At 44.4% G+C, this 21,909-nt stretch overlaps 1 protein-coding gene across 3 annotated transcripts in view; it reads right to left on the bottom strand.

The window, feature by feature from the left end:
- The window catches only part of LOC146186100 (dopamine D2-like receptor), a 599,817-nt gene that overhangs the window by 262,976 nt on the left and 314,932 nt on the right, over window positions 1–21,909 (bottom strand). The gene's annotated exons all lie outside the window — the stretch shown is intronic.

Here is a 21,909-nt window from a genome sequence, read left to right as displayed (position 1 = left end):
CTGTATGTTATCTCTTTTAGCTGAGAACAAAAACCATTGAAGCAATGCCCGGGACGGAGGTCAGCCGGAGCGCTACGCGTCGAATTCTACAAAATGAGAGTTTCTATGACAGATAATGACGTTTAATTGAATCAAAAGCCTTTTTAAAATCTAAAAATAAAACGACAGCGAGACGTTTATGCTCAAAATTATTCTGCTGTTTTTCTTTACTATTCAGTAATGCGACGTCAGTAGATTTTCGTGCACAAAAACCACACTGCTTTTGAGCGAAGCCTTTGTTTTCTTCAACGAACCTGATTAATCTCGTTTTCACGAGATGCTCTAAAGTGTGTCAGAATACAGGTAAGGCTGAGACGTGTCGGTAGTTGCTTATGTCGTCGCACCGGCCTCCTTTATGTAAAACCACTACTTTGGCTATCTTTACACTATCAAGGAAATAAACACTAATTAAAGCCTAATTAAAATATGTTACATAGGATAGTATACCAATTACACGGCAATAGGATAGGGTATAAGGTCATAATCCCCAATGCCGTGCTTTCTGTAAGGACGTGACATACGAAAAAAATATCAGCTTCCCTACAAGGGTTCAGAAAAGTCGAGTTTCCGTTCTCGAAACGTATGTTGTCTAGCACCATTTGGTGGTACCGGCACTGACGAAATAGTCATTGCAATACTCATTTCCGTAAAATCTTAGTGTTCTGGGATCGTATTGCCGAGTTTCCCATAAGGCTTATGACTTATTTCCAGGTTTTACTAGGATCGTTAGGAGTTCATAAAATGAACTTTCGTTTGTAAAACTCAGTCGTGACTTTTTCAAAATCAGAGTTCAACTTGTTTTCAATTATCTTATACTCTAATCATTTATTATTTACTAGCATCTCAATAGCGAATACATTCTTTTAATAGTTTATCTCTTTCCTTGATCCGCACTGCATAAAAACCGCTCGTGGCAAACGCACTAATCACAATATCTTGCCATGAGTTCTAATACCCGAAAAATCATCAACCGATTCGAACTGGAGCGCTGTGTAAATTTGAAACCGTGCGGGACTAGCTCAGAGGGGCGCAATATTGTTCTCTCTGCGAATGTGCGCGGAGTAAACATGACAAGAGTGAGCTTAGCCGATTGCAGGTGACGCTTTTATCCTCCACTCTGTCGCCGCCCTCGTCCCCGTCGTCGTTCCCGCAAGGGAATTGCACGAAAGTGCTCAAGTGACGTTACAAAGCCGCGCAGCCAGACATCGTTTTACACGGCGCGACGTTCAACCAGTACACAACTGCTGGCACGACGGGAAGGAAGTATGGCAGACAGGAAGCACGAAGTGAAGACGGGGAGGAAGCGTATAAAGAGAGAAGGCGTTGTGAAGATAGAGGCGGTGGCGTCGAGGGCGGCTTTTAAAGTGGCCCGGAAACACTGCCTGGAGTGAAGTAGAGTCGGGTTTCCAGCAGCACCTCGACAGCGCGACCTCTACGCAGCAGCAACGCAAGTGCTGAGCGAGAGCCCCCATTTCCACCGCCGAAAAAACGACGGCAGGATGGCCGCCTATGATGGATCAGGGCGGCCGACAATCGATTCACCGCAGCCTCCCTCTTCACATCGCGAAGGGCGAGCCACATCGACAGCAGCAGTAAGGAGCCGAGCCTTCAACCAGGCAGGAAGAGGTGGCAAAGGAAGGTTGTACGGTCTGAACGCGAGCGTGTAAAGGTTGCGGCACCAGCAGCGTTCAGAACAGAAAAAGAAACGGACGTAACGTGACATGCAAGCCAGGAGCATTGTGGAAACCAGAGGTGTCGCTTAGGCAACCAGGCACTGACTTCTCTTGCTGGTCCTTCAGGGGCCATACCTATATGGGTAATAAGATAATCAGTCGCGAATTTCCGTGAAACGACAACCATTTTGCGGGCCTAGATTGTATTTTCATAAAACTACTCCTCCCTCGCACTAGCGCGCATAGCAGGGGAAAGAAGAGTAATGAATCGTTCAGTAACCATAACAACGACGACGCTTAAACAGGTGTGACCTGTACCACGCGAACAGTAAGAGACCGACAAGTTTTAAGAAGAAAAAAGACAAGCAGAAGATTGTTACCCACCAACCACAAGATGCTAACTACTAAAGACACGAAGGTACCTACTAACGACAGGTCGGCTATTATGGCATTATAGGCTCCAGTTGAGCTGTCAAAATCCAAGCTACTGCTTTTTGCGAATGAAAACTGTGTCGATGGACGCACGGTATACTGATTTGACCCTGCAAATGAAGACTTACTTATTAAATTGAAAGTTTTTCTCTCTTATAGTAGATACAACCGCGGTGTCTGAACTCGGAACCCTTTTCTATGTTTTTGTGTAGCTGTGTGCCCCTGTAGTGTATAATTAAACCAGAAGTAGTGTTTTTAGCAAACGAAAAAAAAAAAGAGAGAGAAAGAACGCCAAATAGTCACTACATAACCAGAAAGGAAACGTTTTATATCCAATGAAGATCACTGGCGATGACGAAAAAGGTAACGGAAATGTTAGATTCGTAGATTTATTGAGCTAGCCCCTAAAGTGCCCGCACGAATCTGTATTGAAATAGCTGCATCTATAGTGTTACCATTTCGCATATTTGCCGTTCGTATCCTGTGCTTACGTCAACATTTCATACACATGTAGCGGCGGCCCCCTTTTCACCTGCGCTGCGAGACAGAGGAGATTTTTATTAGCTGCAACTGAAAATACAATTGCCCCGAGTCAGTTGCTACTTTTTCTTCTCTTTTACATTCTTTATCTCTTGAAGTGAAAAGTGACACGCGACGCAACCAGGAAGAATGTAACACGATGCAAGGTATTACGCTGGTCCTGTGTGCTAATGAGATTTCGATGGATGTCAAAGTGGGTTCATTCATCTTCTCAAAAAGGGGATACCACGAAATGAAACCACATCTATGACTCCCCCTCTCTCCTATGTTCAGGTGCATCGGGAAAGCTTTTGCCGTACTGTCAATATTTTGGAGCACTCACAGAAAGCACAATGGTCAAGCAGTTAGGGAGAGGTAGAAAGGTAACGAAAGATTTAAACCTTACCTTTAACATACTCGGAGAGAGAAAAGAAGACTATGTATGATTTCAGGAACGTCTTCTGAGGCAGGAAGAGATTTGACAATGGAGATTTTAATTAAAGAAACATGCGGCACCTAGCCTAATAACTGCGGCCTCTTTCATTTCCACTGCGAATGAGAAAGGGCGGTTTTCTTTTCTTTCTTTTTTTTTTTTTGCCGCCATTTCGGCAAACATGGGTATTGTTATCCCCGAGCTCTCTGGATGAAAGTTGAAAGAGAAGGCAAACATTAATTCGATCCCTGTGTCTCTCCCGTCCAATCTCGCATGCTTTACTGCCGATGTCTGCTAGAACAAACATTGTTTTATTGCCCTGGTGGCCCCACAATTGGAGAAAACAGGCGTACAATGCTAGTACATGACCGCACATCAAGCGCCGAAGATATTACCCGTTATCTTGCGATTTCTGTCACTGGTCGTTCGCTGCTTTTTTCTATGCTACCATCATGCTGACGTCGGCCGAATGAAATGGACAATGGAAGCTTATAGAATGCGGTCCAAAGTCATGAACCGAACATTGATGAAACGCAAAAATTTATTTAAATCTACATGCGAAGCTAAATGGTGAATTACGAGAAACTCAATTTGGCAGCTGCTGCCATCATCATCGTCATCATCATCATCAACATCATCGTCGTCGTCGTCGTCGTCGTCATCAGCCTGACTATATCCACTGCAGGACGAAGGCCTCTCCCATATTCCTCCAATTAACCCGGTTATGTGCTAGCTGCATCCACTTGACCCCTGCGAACGTCTTCACCTCATCTGCCCACCTAACTTTCTGCCGCCTCCTCACTGTTGCACTTTCCTTCCCTTGGAATCCAGTTTGTTAACCTAAGCGACCATCGGTTATTCTCTCTTCGCACTACATGTCCTGCCCATATTCATTTCTCCTTCCTGCCAGCCCACACATGAAGCCCCGCTTTAACCAAGCCGTATGAACGTGTCTTAGTGGCCTATAGGGGTAACGTGAATGCCAGAGTCCTGGCAAGCTGATTCTGACATAAACGTCTCATGTGAAACGAGAGACCCAAGTATTGCTAACGCAATTCAACCCGGTTTAACCAGACCTAAACCACAGCCAATTTTTTCTTTCCCGTTCTCCATTTTTTTCTGCATGTCGAAGAAAAAATGCGCGCGTTTCTTTCCAAACTCTGCGTGCGAAAAGAAAAACGGCTTTCTGTACTTTTTATCAAGTTTTACCGCTCATTTCGCCTTTTCGCTCTTGCTCGGAAAAAGTTACCACCCGTTCTCGCAGTGTAGCACTCTCGGGTCAATTAGTTTATTGGTATAAACAAACCAGTCGCCGCATTCTCCGAACCTAGAGAGAGTGGGCTGGGTTCTGTTTAGACTCCAGTCTTTTCCCGGCACGTTTCCGCCTTCGAACGAAGCCGGACACAACGTGTAACAGGCGCCCGACTCTAATCCGGAGTAATGGACATTTTATCAGTGAACGCATGTTCTCGATAGTTCTTTGCGGCAGTGGCCGCCAGCGATTCAGCGCCCTCTGTGTGTTTGTACCCGCGTGCCGATAAGTAGAGGTCGCTAAGTTTGAGCGAAAAAGAAAAATCTTCCTTCCACCCGTATTCAAGGTTTCGTAAATCCAATACTGAAGCGAAAAAGGAAAGAAGGAAGCAAGCAAAGGAAGGCAGAGATAAATGGTGGTGATAAATATAACATTCGTCGCAGCGGCGGTAATTAGGAATGAGCCCGGTCAACAAGCACTTACAGAGCAAACATTTTCACCACGGAAACGGGTAGAACAAACAATGGTTTGCAGAGATAAGATTTTCTTCCGCTTTTTGCGGATATTGTGCAGACAGCGCTGCTTTGCGGGCGCCCTTCTACCAGTAGTCCTAGCAATCTGCGAGGGCAGGTTGGCGAAGGAAGTAGCGACCACGGTGGTTAATCTCTTTGAGATGGACGTAGGAAGGATGCAGAGCAGAAATAAACAGGAAACAACTAGAAAAGCTGCAAGTAGAACAAAGAAAGATGAGAGCAGAGACCAGAAGCTGGGATAAGATGGTCTGCTTCACACACCAAACGGCAAGGGATATTGGTTCTCTATCTTGACACGCGCGGTCACTGCCATGGGACACGTAATCCAAATCCCCTGGTGGTCAGGACTGAGACTTTCGCTCTGTATTTATACACTGAGGACGCCGCCAACGCCGTCTGCAGGAATTACGCTGGGATAGGAAGAGGAGAAAGTACCCCGGAACCGGCAATAATTCTTCGAAGTTGTTAGTAAGCGTGACTTCTTCAAGGCGATACAGAAGCTTATCTGAAAAGAGAATTATGAGAGCTTTAATCTTAGTTTTCCGTCGTGTACAGATGGTTTTAATGGGTAAAGTAAACCGAGTGAAAATAAAAGCGAAATCACCGTTAAAACAATAGCTTGCTCCACGCTCAACGAAAATTCGAGTAAATGACAGATATTCCTTTATACCATGCGTGTTAATGGTTTGACATGCGTGGTAAGTACGACTGAAATATCATGAGTGCTCTCTACGGCCGCTAGTTCATCTTGCAGAATGACCGCAAAAATATTGCGCTCAGAAATTGCTACATTGAGAAAAAAACCGTTGTGAGCACTCTGTATCACAGAGCTCAAACCAGAAAGCTAAACGCATGTTTTGGGATCAATTACCTACTGATACTCAAGAGCAGTATTTCATGTTCTTATCCCCAAGTGCTTGATTTCAATTGGGTGGTCACTGAGGTATTACGCGTAACTGACCAAGATATACAGTTGCGTCGTGTAGGCTACTTTCTAGCCAGAATAAAGACATAAATTAGCAACAAACCCTCTGAAGAAACGATAAACTAAACTAGTGGCATATTGAAAAACAATAGTTTGAACTTAAGTCAAAGAAGGGTAAGTATTTATTACGTTCGCTATTAGATAATATCGCGCCTGTGCAAAGTGAAAGCAAAGGAGATTAAGCGGCAGTTAAGATTAGCTAAAGAAAAATATCCATGCAGAAGAAATGGTTAGTACTAGTTTAACTAAGTGTTTTTGACTTATTTTCTCGTTTCTTCGCCATGTCCCACCACGTTTAGCTAATGTTTGCTTCGTTTAACTTCTACTTGTGTGTTAGCACCATAGTCAACACCGCCAGCAATATAGTACCAGCCGCACAGCGATAACGAATTAACTGGTTAGGCGGAGAATCAAAAGGCGCTTAACGGAGATTAAGAAGAAAATAAAACAGCGAAAATAAACACATGCGTTGTGCATGTTTTTGTCTCTCTCTCTTGTACAGTCGCTGTTTTATTTTCTTTTTTAATATGTAGCAGCCTCCACTCCGTATACTCGCCCTCTTCTTTACGAAGATCTGCCGAAATCTAAGAATGCGAGTAGTAATGTTTCTGCATTAAAACAAAAAGGTGTTCGAGTGCGAAAATTGCATTACGACTTTCCCGGCAGCCTTCCCGTAGGTAGCTAGCAGTCTAAAATGCATGCCGCAAAAATGCAAAAAAAAAAAAAACAACAATCACGCGCTCAATTATGACCGTAATATGGCTGGGTGGAGTTGCTAAAATGACATTGAAAGCAGTGTATACAGATGCATCACAAATGTCCATTCTTTCTGCGGTAGTGGGGAAGGGGCCAAAATGCTACAAGGTACAGAGAACGCTGCATTTTTGCGATTAGCTCATCATAATTTATAATTGAGCAGTCACATTACCATGATATTTTGCTGGTTTGTTCATTCCAAATGAGGCTAAGCTTCAGCAGAATAATGTTTTCGAAACAGAGAAGTGAGCATTGGTGTACGACAGAGCGCCTAAAATGCACGCCACATTTTTCCAAGCCATATTCTCAGTCAACCTTACGTGCTATAATAGCGCAGATATTCAGTTATGGTATAACTGATTATCGCATTTTTGCCGAGGCATTGAAAGCCGGACTACAGTGATAGGTTATTGTCATGTGATAGCAAATACATAATTGTTCGCGAAAACAATGCTTTTGTAGCCCGGAAATCTGGGTAAAAGCGAAGCCCCCATGTCGCCACCAGTAGTGCATTCTTACAGCTGCCATGGGTGATGTATTCGTGAGATTTCTCGATGAAAGCTGTTTGGGTCTCCCAGTGGGAAACTAGCACCGAAAAACGAGGAAAGCAGCCGAGCCAGCGCGTGGCCAATAAGGCGAAAGTTAAATGCACAAAACAGACAACAGAGAGGCAGACGAGACGAAAGCACGGGCGCTGAATCTTTCTGTGCGCGGCCGCAGTGCGAAGCAAGTTCTGAACCGCAAGCTCTCACCGGCATTCTACATGCTCTGGTGAGCTTGGTTAAGTGCACGGCATGGCTGTCTTATTCTCACTTCAGTCATCGATTCGGCGATGCTGTGCATGCTACAGGCCTGATGAAATCGCAAATTGAGCACATTTTTTTCTCAACTTCTAAAGCGCGCGCGCGTGAACGTTGTTAACTTGTGAAGCATAATGCGAGCGTGTGTTTACTCATGTGTTTGAACAACATAAAGAGAGAAATAGCGCGAGATGTTAAAAAAAAACACATTACAGAGGTAGCACAAGCATTCTCGCTTCGAAGTAGCGCAGTGAAGAGACAAAACACGCACGCACACGCACACGCACACGCACACGCACACGCACACACACACACACACACACACACACACACACACACACACACACACACACACACACACACACACACACACACACACACACACACACACACACACACACACACACACACACACACACACACACACACACACACACACACACACACACACACACACACACACACACCAGCAGGAATTAGGGCGCCGGCACGCAGGGGCGTATTTTCGGAGAGGAAACGTTTGAACGAGCTGATGTGGGTCCTTCAAATTAATCCATGCATTCCCTGCCGACAATGCAGCGGAGGTGTGGAATTTCTAAATCTTGGGCGATAGCAAAAAACATACAAACATTTCGGAGAATGCTAAAGATTCTAAGGATATAAAGGCGAAAGCCCACTTGGATGCCCTGTTTATCTGCTGCTGAAGTTTGTGTCGTATCTTGTGCTGATCTGCTGTTGAAATTTGGGACAAGCATCCTAGTGATCTGACTACTTTCACCTCTCGACCATCTGGTAGAAACATGCTCGTGATCTTTGGATAACAACATGACACACACAGACGACGAGAACGCCAATGCCGAAGCTGGATGTTCTGGAGAATGGGGAGCAGAACGGTGCAGCGTTAATAACGTGTTCTAGTAATGCGTGCATCACAGTAAATTTAGCTCATCCGAAGCCCTCCACCACTGTGTGGGGAAGAGTCCCATCTAGTCTCGTCCAGTTCCGTCCAGTCCCGCATTGTCTCGTCTCGTCCCGATCCTTCCTGTGATATTCCGCTCCGTTTCGCCCCGTCTCATCCGTTCTTATCTCATCTCATCCCGTCTCGTCTCGCCCGTATTATCTGTCTATCCCGTCGTCCCATCTCGTCTCGTCTTACCACATCGTATCTAAAACATATCATACCACACAGCACCACATCATAACGTAGCATACCATAACAGATGTTTTCTTTAAATAAGTGACACCGAGTGAGGTCAAACAATACCCGCGAAACTCAAAAGACCCATTCTGTTGATATCTCGTTAATGACAGGACTATCTATTATTCCCGATCCGTGGGACACTTATTACTCCCCGACGTACGAGAAAACAATAGCCGAGTGGCATCAGCGATCCATGCTGGCTTAGTGTTCCTCATCGTAGCTCTGTTTTCTTCTCAGCATGGAAATAATTAAAGGGGGTGAGTGCCTACCAGGAACTGTACAAAAATTAAGAAAAAAAAAAAAGAGAACTTCTGGATGGCATTAGAGACACACACGGGATGTGCAGGGCTCTAAATTAGTGTCCTCAAATTAGTGTCCTCCAAATTAGTGTCCTCAAAACACAAGAAGTAAAACACAAGAGTAAACACAAGAAGCAGCAGCTTGGCATTGAAATCACATAAGCGAACAGAGCTAGCGAACATACCGATGGATTGTGGCACGCCTGGAACTGTGCTGTTATTACAAATCTTAGCATCATAGCTGCTATCTTCCACTACTCAGCATGGCACCCCCGCAACAAATACCTGCTAAGACAGCAGCGTTTCGACACAGGCGCATTGCCTAACTACCTTGCTCTGCAGTGCAAGGTAAAAATTAACGAGGGATTTTCTCCACTACGGGTTGTATAAAATCTAACCGCGCAATCCAGGTATTTTAAACCTCGCATACATTACTACTATCACGACTCTCTTGAGAAGGCATGCGAAACAACATGCAAGAAACATTATGCTTTTCACTTTGTTACTGACTGGTTTTATGACTGGTGTGACATTAACAAACCACGACTGTTATTCTCCTACGCGCTAAAGAGCACGCCTTGCTGAAGGAGATTTTCAGGAATGCAAGGTGTGCGAGTTGCTTTAATCCTTAATCATCTTCTCGCAGTCGGTGGTGCATGTGGTTGAAGTAAAAGAACAGTGAAGAAATTTCTAAAATCTCCAAATTCACTCCCGCAGCTCACCCACTCAGATTCTGATCATGGATGAGCATACCCGATCCATCGCGCACTAAAGACGGCAAGGAAAGCGCATCCGAAACTATAGGTATGAGTGAGGAGAAATTAATGACTCGAATTTAAACCGGAGTGAAAAAAGAAAAGTGAACATTCCTCTGTTCAATATATCCACTTGACTAAATTTCACAGAGGATGGCAATAACGATAGCCTCGTCTAGTTATGCTTTTACTTGACCTGGCTTCATAGGTCCGCATTAACTAACCTGAATACACTAGTTGGTTAGCAATCAGAACTCAAGAAAGATTGAAGTGAATACCAACGCGGGTGGTTTCGTTCACTCTCGCTGCCGTAATTCGTACTTCTCCTACCTATATAAGGTTTGTATACACAAGCATTCCTTATTTACGTGTACGACGAGTTTTCTCGGCGCTCTCGCGCACGCAAAACAGCTGGTTAATTTGAATTCTTTTTTCTGTCGTCTGCTATTCAATTCCATGTTTGCTCAAGAGCGCAAAAGAATCAAAAGGAAAAAAAAATACAGCACATTGGCAAGGCGATGGTGAAACCTAAACGTTCGCTATAAAAGAAAATTTTCATAAAAAGAAAGAATAGACGAAGGTTGAATATTTTATACAACCCAGAAAAGCTCGTGATGGGTACGCACTGTTACTGAGAAGACAAACGCAATCAGAATGAAATATTGTCTGTCTGAAAAAAAAAGAAAATAAGATGGCAGAATATTAGAAACGTTGCGATGAGAGTATGGTGCATAAAGCAGACAAGCCAAATAAGCCGTTGCCTAATCCTCCTGCTGATATAAAAATGAGAGGGTATTCTCTGTGCCATTGAAGTGTTTACGAGCAGGGCCCAAAATTCCCTGAAGACAACGGAGCATCAGAAAACGCATTATTGTGGCCATATCGCAACGTTTGGACTGTCGAAAATTTCTAAACCGACCGTAAGCCTCCTACTGAGAAGCGCGCTGATTCGTGCCAGATATCAAGAAAAACGGAAACAAGTAAAAATGAGGTGAAAATAAAACAAAGAAAACAGCAATGCTTCGCCACCGCATTGCCTCATTTAATTTTGCTCTCAGCGTGCATTCTATGCCAACGTCGCCCGAAACAACATCGGCATAATGAGATAATAGAATGAAATACCGAGAAGGATACTGTCGGCGGGAAGTCATTATTCTACCATGCTGGAGGCGGACAACAAAGCGAGCTAAGCTAAAAGTGGTTTGTTTACAAAACGTTCGGGAAAAAAGCTGGATTCCATGACCCGCTTGAAGGAACAAAGGATGAGTCGCTCTTGAAGCCCCATCATGCGGGAATGACTAAAAAATACGGGAGGCCCCGTGAGTTATAGATGCCGCAAGCGCCAACATAGCAGAAAGTTAGAGGAGTAAAGCAGCAATGACAAAACCTCCCACTAGAATACAAGATAAACTGGGCTGGACAAAGTTAATAAATAAAAAAAGAACGGACCACTGGTGAGACAGATGGACATCCGCAACGGTTGGCGGACGGTCGCGTCGAATGCGGACGGATATCATTTTGCACGGCTCGGTCTCTCTGATCCGCATTCCGCTGCGTCGCGCCGGATTGCCTCAGCCCGGGCAACACAGTATGAGGCTCGCCAACAATGGACGCCGACCGCCGCTCCAGTCATCCACACTTTTATTTTTTTCGCCGTTCGCCAGTTCGCCTCCGCTCCGTGTTCCTTCTTCTCTAATTTCATAGCTGCCTCCTTCCCAGCGTTGTCAACCATATAGCGCGTGATGAGTGGGCTGCGCAGTATAGGCCCAGATGCGCTGGTGTGTGATGTTTGCCCTCAGAAAGAATCATGCTGTTCCCATTACTTCCATCTCTTTAGGTGAACTAATTATGGAAAATAAAAAACCTACACTGTTACCAAGCAATGGGTAATTGATGTCAGCCACGTGTGTGGGAAGCTCAATGGGAAAACATTTCTTCCCTCATAAGCGGAGTCATCGGAGCGTGTCACCAGAGTGTGTCTTCGAAAACTGCATGCATAAGAAAAAAAAAAAAAGTCATGTCCGTGCCAGGAATCGAATCACTGTGCATGTATGCCCAAGCCCAGCGCTAACCCCTATTATACTCAGGATTTTTTTGTTGTTGTTGCTAGCAAAGAAAAATTTAGTTAACAATAAACCTCATGAACCTAAATTCGCTGACGTGAAAAATTTAATTTTTTCATACGCATCAGTTCATAAAATACACTTATCCGAGCAGGTGGCTCAGGAAGTGTCAGGTAGATTTCTGGCATGTAAACCACACATTGAACGAAGTTTTCACGAATGGAACTAACATGTACATCTGTATGGCGCACTGCCATTCTGGTCAGCCAGATACTTAAGGAGGCTTAGGAGCATAAACATGTCTAGGGACACATCACAATGGCTCTCGAAGGGGGAACCTGATACGTACTGTGTGACGTTAGCTGTTTCTTTGGGGTACGCTGTAAAATGTCCCTCTGGATTACTGCATCATGGCAGTCTATAAATATATGTTCGATGGTTTCCGGCTTTTTACATAGTAAGGAATTAGTGCTCCAGGGTATAAATATGCCTTTCTGATGCAAGCATACTTTTACTGGAAGTGTATTCCTATGCAGCCTAAAAGAAAAGGATTTACCACAAGCCATTACTGGCATTCTCTTAACTCTCTTTCACACATCTTTCCCTGGGCCTTCACAGTAAACTGACCTGTGCAATGGAGTTGGCGACAGTTTATCTAGTACATCTGAGTACAATTTTTCTTCTTTACAGAGCTTAAGAATCCATAGTGAACTGCGCATGCAATATGGGGAAGTAAACAACAACTTCGTGAAAGTACCCAGTCACTCGGCCGCACATCAATCGCTAGTAGTGACAATACATTCAGGGAGCACTTTCGCTAGTCGAACTTGGATTATTGTAAGCAACAAACCATCGCTTTGATCACGCAAGAAAAAGAACCTTGTCACTATCTGCCTAATAAACAAATGAGAAAGGCCAAGTCCTTCGTCATGAACTGGATGAAAAAGATTAGTGCGGTTGACCCCCTCCAAATTTCATCCCCCTATGAATACCGCAAACACCTGGTGCATTCTCTGCACTTTTGTCTGGAGCATGAACAATACCTGCATGACATACCAAACCATGGCAACCAAAAACAAATTGCATACAGTGGCTCTAGCAAATATTAAGAGGCCTCGTCCCAGCTAGTTTCCAAAATTTCCCGTAATCTTTTAGTTGCGTCACTACAGTACATCGCAGGATCCCGGTAATGCTTTCTGCGAACGTGCTCATAATTCTTCTTGTCTAGCGTAAGGATTCTGGGGGGCGTTGAGGAGAACAAACATGCAAGAAGACAAAATAACAAAGACAGAAACAACAAATAAAAACAAGATAAGTATAAATTACGACGCGTCTAGTGTTGCAACCGCGGCCACAGCGCTCAAGTTTTTCCATTTCTCCTGTGCAGGTGTTGTAGTGCTTTAAGCAATGTTTTATTTTTTTATTCACATTTGCAATCCTTGCATTGCACTTTCGTGAACATTTAATTTGCACTGCGGTGCGCGCCTTGCAAAGCATTTCCCTTATATTTGGGTGCGTCTGTGCCTGCCCTTGGAGACAAAACTGAACAAAACTACCACGCTTTTTTCATATGCAAAGAAGTACTCATCGATAGCATTACGCTTGTGTTAGATAGGCTGTTCTCATGCACGATGAGAATTGCACGAAATCACTAACTACAGATCACGCAGTTGAATCTTCGTGTGCCTGTGTTAGAGTCTGCTGGCTTATATGTCAGGAGATTTAAATTCAGCCTCGCCAACGCGATTGTCTCTTCATTTTGCTCGCGTTCATAAAACCTGTATTCTTGTGCTCAATATCATTAAATATTTCTAAAAACAGTTTCGTGCACGTAACAAGCATTCTCAAGGCCTCCGTGAGCCGGCACAGAAACACGGAAAGATTTATTCTTTTACATATTTATTAGGTTGTTACATGAGCATCAAGAAATATTCTTTAGCTATGAAAAGTGAAGATAAACAAATTCACCAATTATCACAAATCGGGCAATAAGAATTTCAAGTTAGCGCATAGAAACAAAAACTGATGCAAACTCTTCAAGAGAGGTTGCGAAACTGAGCGCATCTGACCTGGAGCAGCCAAGCGGGAAACGCAAATTAGCATGGCAGTAGAGCAAGATGAGTGGAAGCTGGTGCGGCAAAATCCAAATTATTGTCGAACAGTTCGAAGGAGCGAGCTAACAAAAATAAATGACCTTCCAGGAAATCTAAATGCCCACTAATAACTGTGCCGAGAAAGTTGAGAATTGTTAATGATACCCCGATACGTAAGCCCGGTTGAAGGCATGCGCTTTCTCCGTAGCTGGAAAGCTTAATGGTTTAAGCGATAGCACGTGCGCCAAAAGGAAACGCTGTTTGCTTTAACCTCAAAACGTGCCGTCGGAATGGAAACCGAGAGGTGTATTTCGAAACTTTGGGCAGAAGGGGCACGTATGCACGAGGTCTCAGAAAAAGTCCGCCCGACCGAAAGGAAAACAAACGTGGTTTAATGTTGTCTTCAAAAACGAGAAATTTCAACTGCGGGGGCCCATTTTGACGCGAAACCTCCGAGATTTATCGTAGAAAGTGTGTTTGTAAGGGGCTCGCTTTTGAGGAGATGCTCACTGCTTGAACCTCATCCCGGTTCTCGCCAAATTCCCCCCCACCCCCCCTCCCCTCTTTTTTTCCCTAGACTTTTCGTCATTTGGCACCTTCTAGATTAGCCTATACTGCTTCGATAAACCTAGTTAGGAAATGGAAGTGCGATTTTGATTTTTGTGCGCTGGCGTACAGTTTCACTAAGCCCCAAGGTTTATCGCTTCCAATGAGGACGAAAGCCCTCATCATTACCCATCCAGGTGTCCGTGTACTGTGCGGTGTCAGTGCCTTTTAAAGAACCGCAGGTGGTCGAAAGTTCCGGAGCCCTTCACTACTTGAGATTCAGCTAGTTGGAACATCTTCTCACCTCAGCGTTTGCCCAGTTCCTTTGTTTCTGTAAAACTAATCAGCCCTTCACTGCGGCGTCTCTCACAGCCTGAGTCGCTTTGAGACGTTAACCCTATAAACAACATCAAAACCATTCCCCTCCCGCTCTCCATCGCCCACTGCTTTGTCATTTTCAAGCCCATTTCATAATCAGTGATTAGAACACTTTTGACTCAGGCTCGAGATACGATGTTGTCATGTCCGCGACGTACTCTGCCCACATGATTTGCACTGTAACAATAAAAAGTCCCGCGGAATAGTTAAGTGCAATAAAGAGAGCTTGCCGTAAAAGTTTGTCACTTTCGTCTTCATTTTGTCATGTCCACTGTGATTTTACTATGTTATTGTATTCTGGCTCAAATGTGGCAAATGTTTCGCACGATATTTTCTATTGTAATGGAAGCGAGATAGCATACACTCTCTGAATATGCTCATTGAGCTATGCGACTGGGTCACACACAGATTGATCTGTTTTGTTTTAAACGTCATCTAAATCGAAAGTAATTCAAAATATTATTACGAACACGTCACTAGTATCTATATAGCTTTACCACTAACCATTGATAATTGAGGCATTCAACAGCCGCTAGACTGCGACATTGTAAATAGCATTGATTCTAGCACATAGAACGGTCTTTTGCTCTTTGTTTATTCTCATTGCCAACTGGACGCGATTTTATCCTTTTCCTGTAACGCCTAAATGTGCACAGCCATGGGCAACTATTTGTTTCCGTATTGTTCCAGACTGTTATAGTTTCTTTTGGCCGTTTACCTAGATGCTTCTTCACCAAACTTAAACTGACCCCTGCTGAATGCACACGAGTTGCTTGATGCTTTTTTTTTTTATTTTGCGAGCGCAAGTAAGAACAATATAGATAACTCGTTTCAGTGCAACCGCAGTCTATTCGTTTGTTGTTTTTGGCATTGCCGCCACCACACAACAGAAACTGGATAGCCAGTGTACATACACTGTGTGCACTGTGCGCACTCCATAGCGGGTCTTTATTTCCGTTCTTGAATTTTGCATAACTAATACGTGCCAAGTAGCTCGACACAATCTTTCATTCAGTACAACAGTGTATTACTACGGCGTCTAAAATGGTCTAAGGCTATCCAAAGACCAATTTTAAGCTTCATGGAGTTTACGGTGTTTCATCAGACAATGGCATGTTCCTTTACGTGTACGCCGGTAAGGTTTCCGTTTCTGACTTGGGCAACTCTGTGGAACTCGTCACTTCAGCGCGCACGCTGTAACTACAGCAGTCCCAGTGTGCACACTCTTGACTGTCTATTTTTATTCTTTCGGGGGGCGAAGCCGTCAGTCGACTAGTGCACAGTGCATTGAAGGACGTGAACCCCCCCCCCCCCCCCCCCCCTTCCTCCCCTCCTCTCCAAAATAGACCCTATGTTGCTGGTCACGATGAGTGCAGAAAACAAGACCGGCCTCGGTTTCACTTCTTTTCCCTTCGTGTCCTGCACTGAGAACGAACTTCTGGAGGTACACTCACAGCAATACACACACACACACATCCATCCAGTGCTACCGGCAAAGGAGCACGCAATCCTAACTGCCAAAAGTTTCACGATAAACTCAACGCCTGCTTCGCGTAATCTGCCACGCCAGGCCGTGGGAAACATATAAACTGCACCGAAAAGGCTTAAATGTAAAAAAAAGAAAAAAAAAAAGAATCCGTGCAGCCAGATAACAGCGTTTAGTCTGTCGCCCCGATTGCGCCCTTCTACAGCGCACAACTTCGATCTGCTGCCGCAATGCTGCTGAGGGAAAGGCGGTCTACCTTTTCCGTTCGCTATGTCACCCCTTGACCCGACCTTTTTCCGGGAGTGGGTGGAAGAAGAAGCAGGATCGGTGGGAAAAGGCAACGCAGCTGCTGCATTTTGACCCCCGGTGCAACGCGGGTCCGGGTTGGTCCAAGTTTCTTTTCGCTCCACTGGCCTCTATTCATATTTTTCTTTTTTCTTTATTTTCTCTCTTGGAGGCGAAAGGCGAACAGTTGGCGTTCGCTTATTCTTTCCACATCTCCAACATTAGAGCCTCGTGGCCGGTAGATAAATGCGAATAAAAAGCAAAAAATGACGAAGTAGTATAGAGCGCCCCAAGGACTAGCCGGATTTCAGAGCACTGGCACGGAGAAACGGACCACCACCATAAAGAAATGTACTCAAAGGAACTATATTCAGCCGAATCTGGAACACATGCAGGAAGGAAAGAATGAGAAAACGGAATATCTTTTAGGCGGCAAGAAGGACGACCAGCAGGAACTACTGACTACCGAAGTAAGTTTACCTTACTAAGAAAAATGTCCTAACTAAGAAAAAACAAACTCGGAGAGGGTAGTTTCAGGCTTCCCGGAAGCGAGACTCGCGACTCTCCATAAAGGCAGCTGCATTTTGTCCTGATTCCAGGCGAGAGCTAAAAGATCAGAGTGATGGGTAACCATCCAGGAGTGCGCGTTCGGTGCCTTCTATGATCGCTTATGTATGTGGCTTTTAAAGAAGAACAATATCTCTTATCTTCACTAGGAGTATTGTAACTTTAGCAGGTGTTCTCATTACTATAGAGGAAACTTTTTATAATATATCTCCTTTATTTGCAGGCCTCTCTTCCACTCAGCCGCATTTCCAGCGAGTCCTGAAACGAAATCTTCCTTTATTCGCGTGCACGCATGCTGACATACATTACAATGGACAAGAATGCAATCGGTACCAAAGAATTCTTAAGTCAAACACACTAAATAGAAAACATCAATGCAGTAAAATTAAACGCAGGTAGCAAGAAAGTGACAACGGATATGGTTCTTATGTTATGGAATACCGTAATAAATATTTCGCTTTTATTCCATGCTTCACTTTCTTGTTTTATGCATAAAATAGTTTAAGTAATGTCCAGTGACTGAATGCTTTCGCATCCCAACTAGAAAACGTTCGTCCATGTTGGAGCAACACAATTCTGTCATCCCTCTGCAGCCTGAACCGCTCAAGAACGTTAAATCCAATACACCATCTTCAATCACCCACAGTTATTCGTTACTTGGACGTTCAATGTCACCGAGATGAAAGTTTCTTTTTTCTTTTTACAGATTCGTTATTTCCTATGCAAAATTTTATCACTGACAGTAGGCCACCAAAACGTATGCAAACGCCTTCCGAGAAGCATCCACTATCTCCAATGTTAGCTGCCTAAAAAAATAAAACAACAACACTGGAAACTAGAAATTTAGGCACCGCGCACTTCACACTTCACCAACAAGCTCAAATAAGCGGAAATCAAAGCACACACATACAAAAAAAGCACGTTGCCAGTTTTTCGCAACACGACAAAAGTAGCCGAAGAACATGACAGGGGCGGAAAGCCAGCGTATTCCTTCAAATGAGCATTCGCTTACGCTCCAATGGACGATGTCGCCGTAAACTCTCGAATAAATATTAGATTTTTTCCTTAACGACGTAGAAAGGAGGACAGAGAAGAGAAGCTGCAACGTTCTGTGGCAGCCAGTTGGCCCGAAGATAAATTCACGCTTACTGCCATGAAAAGAGGCAGCAGTTTTCTGAACGACGGCTTTGATTGGCGATTCTAGAGATCTTACAATAGGGCTATAGCATGATGTGATAGAGAAAACACAACGGACCCTCAAGAAGGGTGAGCCGGCACTAAAATTTTCGCAGTCCCCGCTTCAAAAGCCGTAAAGCCGTAAAATCGGTGCCGTAAAGGTTTTTACGTCGTCTGGTAAGCGCCTTCGCTCCGTATATACCGTGCCTCGCCAGCGTAGCTTGCGTTATATGCCAGCATTACATGACACGTTGTCTTCCACGAGTACAAAATGGAACCTTGGAGGCACAGTACAAACTCAAAGTGGGCAGTGAACAAATACTAGTCGAAAAAAAAAGTAATTTCGGGACTCTCAAGCAGCTATTTTATAAAGAATTTCGAGGAAGAAACTTTGGGGCAAGACCATTGTCCTGATGTGATACAGCAATACGTGCACAGCGAATCGATTGAAGCACGTCTTTTATTTAAAGAACTGACACTGTACTTTGCTCTAGACATCTTTCCGGGCATCTGGTGCGACCACAGTCACGGCGGCCGAGGACGGGGGTTCATTCATTTGGCGTCGACTGCCCTAAAGCTTGGCTCTTGGGCCTGCATCAACAGCATCTCTGATCTTTGCCCAGAGCATAGCGAAGGTAACATAAGCGAAGAAGCTGGTGGGGCCGCGAAGGTAGTCTTCACGTTTGCGCATGCTTAGTAAGTTCGTAGTGCATTTTACATTTAAGTCGTCAAACGACTGAGAGGGAAGCGACAACGATGCACCTGACATGCAACGATGGTTGATGTACAGACTTCAACGACAATTGCAACGAAAGAATAATTTCTAGTAGTGCGCCATGAGAAAACACTAAAAAAGAATAATATATGGCATTCATATTAAGTGCGAGTGCTTCAGGAATGGCTCGTGGTAGTTGTCGTTTTTCGAAACGACACTGGACAAACGCCGGCCATTATTACTAAGAGCCGGAAATGAAGCCGAAAGGGGAGCAGTATACACCCTTGGGCGCTGCAATTACAGGATTTGGGTGGCTTGTGGCTTCCTGTAGAAAACTCAGCAAACGCGCAAATCTCATATTCGGTCATTGTGACGGACACGAACGCCCAGCGCTAGAATTTAAGGCATTGCGAACGAACGCCAACCGCCATCATGAACTACAATATGTTTTGACCTATGGTTGTGCTATTCTCTAACGTATGGGACGAGCGGGCTTGTCAATTGCACGCATTCTTGCGCCGGATGGCTGTACTTCGTTTAGGCATGGTTTAGGAATTCCATAACTTATACAAAAAAAAAAAATCTTATCCGTTGTAACAAACATAGGACCTCCAAGCCACATTCGAGCCTCCGCCTTTTTGCTGCACGTCATTGGTAGTTCGTCTGCCCGAAATGGGCGCGGCTTGAGGCCGGATCCGGAGTGCCTGTTTCTATGTCATGCAGTGTAAGTCGCCCATTTTCGCGACACTCGTGAGCATGCGCGCGTCGTCTGCTACACCACTTTTTAAACGCTTGTAACTACAGTATTATTCTTTTAGCAGCGTAAAAACTCTCTAGGATTAATCGTGGGACTCACCAACCACACTGTAGCCAAAATTGGATTTTGTTGAAGTTGGTCTATAGTACTTACAGAGCTCACATGCAGCTTTGCTAATGGTATTCCTTTACTCCATGATTAAAAGCCAACCGTTCGAATCTGTGAAAAGGATCGTAACGTCATTCGGCTTTATTACTTCCTGCAGTAGACGCATTATTGCACAACCGCTATTTTCTATTTTGTAATAAGGCGTCGACAACGTAGTAAGCGCTGCGCACACTTGCTTTCTCTCAGTTACAATATACGCTTTTTGTTCATCCCTTTTTATTGCTCTCATTTCGTTTTTCTAGCCTCATAGGAATCCACTGACCTTATCGAGTGCCAGTCATGTATCTGCAATGATTTAATTGGTTATCGATCATTTAAACACTATTTTGTTTCCCATCTGAATATTGGATAGCTCCCCATTGGACACAATAGACAACCGTTATCAGGTCAGCGACAATTGCAGTAAGAAAAAGATTTATGATGCACCACTAAAAAAAAAAAAAAATAAATAAAATGCAATAGAAAAGATCCGCAATTACTTATTTGGTCCCCTGTCTCATATAAGCACACTGTTCTTGGTGGACGCTGATATCAGTTCTCCCTGGTAGACACTCTGCCTCCACAGAAAATTGTTCTCTAATGCACAACTCGTGCAGGGCAAGATAAATCGGGAATGAAAACTAATATGTTGAGCTCGGAACCTTGCTTCGTGATTTTTCTGGTTTCTATTTCCCGCTTACTATGTAAGACAGTGTCGGTTCCAATGTCGCCAATATCTTACCGCGCCTTCGAAAACGTGAATCGAGGTCTTCGAAACGACAAGCTTTTACCCGAAGGGTATTTCCCAAGGGCAAGACGACCGTGTACTCAGGATAATCACTCGACATGCATGAGGAACTTCCAGCCTGGCGCAGAGGATACCAAGGTCACATAGAAAAAAAAAAATCCTTATGAAAGGGAGAGAGACAGTGGCGAAAAGGAAACCAAGACGAAATGGGGCGGCCGACATATATAAGCTCTCTTCGTGTCCGCAGGTTCTTCCAATTTTTGTTTTTTATTTCCCACTGCATTTCCTTTCGCTCATTGTCTAACTCCCGACGGAGTCCAACTTTCGTGTGTTTCCGGCAGCTATGTATCCTTTTTTTCTGTCTTTGCTGCGATACAAGATTGACTTCGGGAGAGAGAGGAGCCCGCCGGTGATACGAATATCGAACTCATTTCGAGCGCCCCTTTATCTATTACACGGCGCTTATCTTTGTCCGTTCGCGTACGCGGCGGCGTATCCCCGCGGGAAAGGCCGAAATTGTATTAGATGCTTTCACCTTGCTGTGGGAGAGAGGAATCGAGAGATACTCTCTGCCTCGAGCGAAGGTGGTGGAGGGGAGAAGGGTGAGAGGGTAACTCGGAGGACACGGATCGCTTCAATCGTTTCCTCCGGGGCGAAGAGACGGCAAAGAGAAGGCGGCAGACAGGGCCGAGGAAGCAGAGCCCGCATGTGACATTGTGTCACTGACAGATCTTGACTCTGGAACGAAACCCGAACGTAAAGGGGGGAAAAAAAGAAACCGGTTTCAATTTCGACCGCATTGTTCGCGCTGACGTCGAGCCGAGCTGACACGACGTTTGCAACTTCCTCCTCCCGCGCCTGCTTCGACAGCGCTCAGTTAAGTGGAAAACCCTATAAAGCTACACAGGAACAGATATATCGGTGCTTTGTTCCGTGAGCTTGAGAAGAGAATTTTATCTTGGCGCAGATCAAATGCTCTCGATTGAAAAAAAAAAAAAAATAAGGTCTGCTTAGGGGTAGAATAAGGTAAATGTGTAGGTCTTCTTGGGTGGAAAATGCTCTGCGGCAGGCGTATCCTTTGATCTCCGATTTCCAGCTGTCATCGCAGATAATAAAATACCCGTTTTTCATTCCTTCAGTGCCCAATCACTTACTGAAGAGCCACAACGAAGAATAAAATAAAAAAAAAGCCATATAAAGATGCGTGTTATTCGCAGAACTGATGAGGCGAGAGTTACATACACGGAGAAAATACATTCAAGTCGACGAAA

The sequence above is a fragment of the Amblyomma maculatum genome, chromosome 6 (assembly GCF_055883805.1).
Source record: "Amblyomma maculatum isolate TAMU_Amacu chromosome 6, ASM5588380v1, whole genome shotgun sequence".
In the NCBI taxonomy this organism is placed as follows: domain Eukaryota; kingdom Metazoa; phylum Arthropoda; class Arachnida; order Ixodida; family Ixodidae; genus Amblyomma; species Amblyomma maculatum.
The sequence above is the reverse complement of the archived record's forward strand: the minus strand, read 5'-3'. Positions and strand labels throughout refer to the sequence as shown.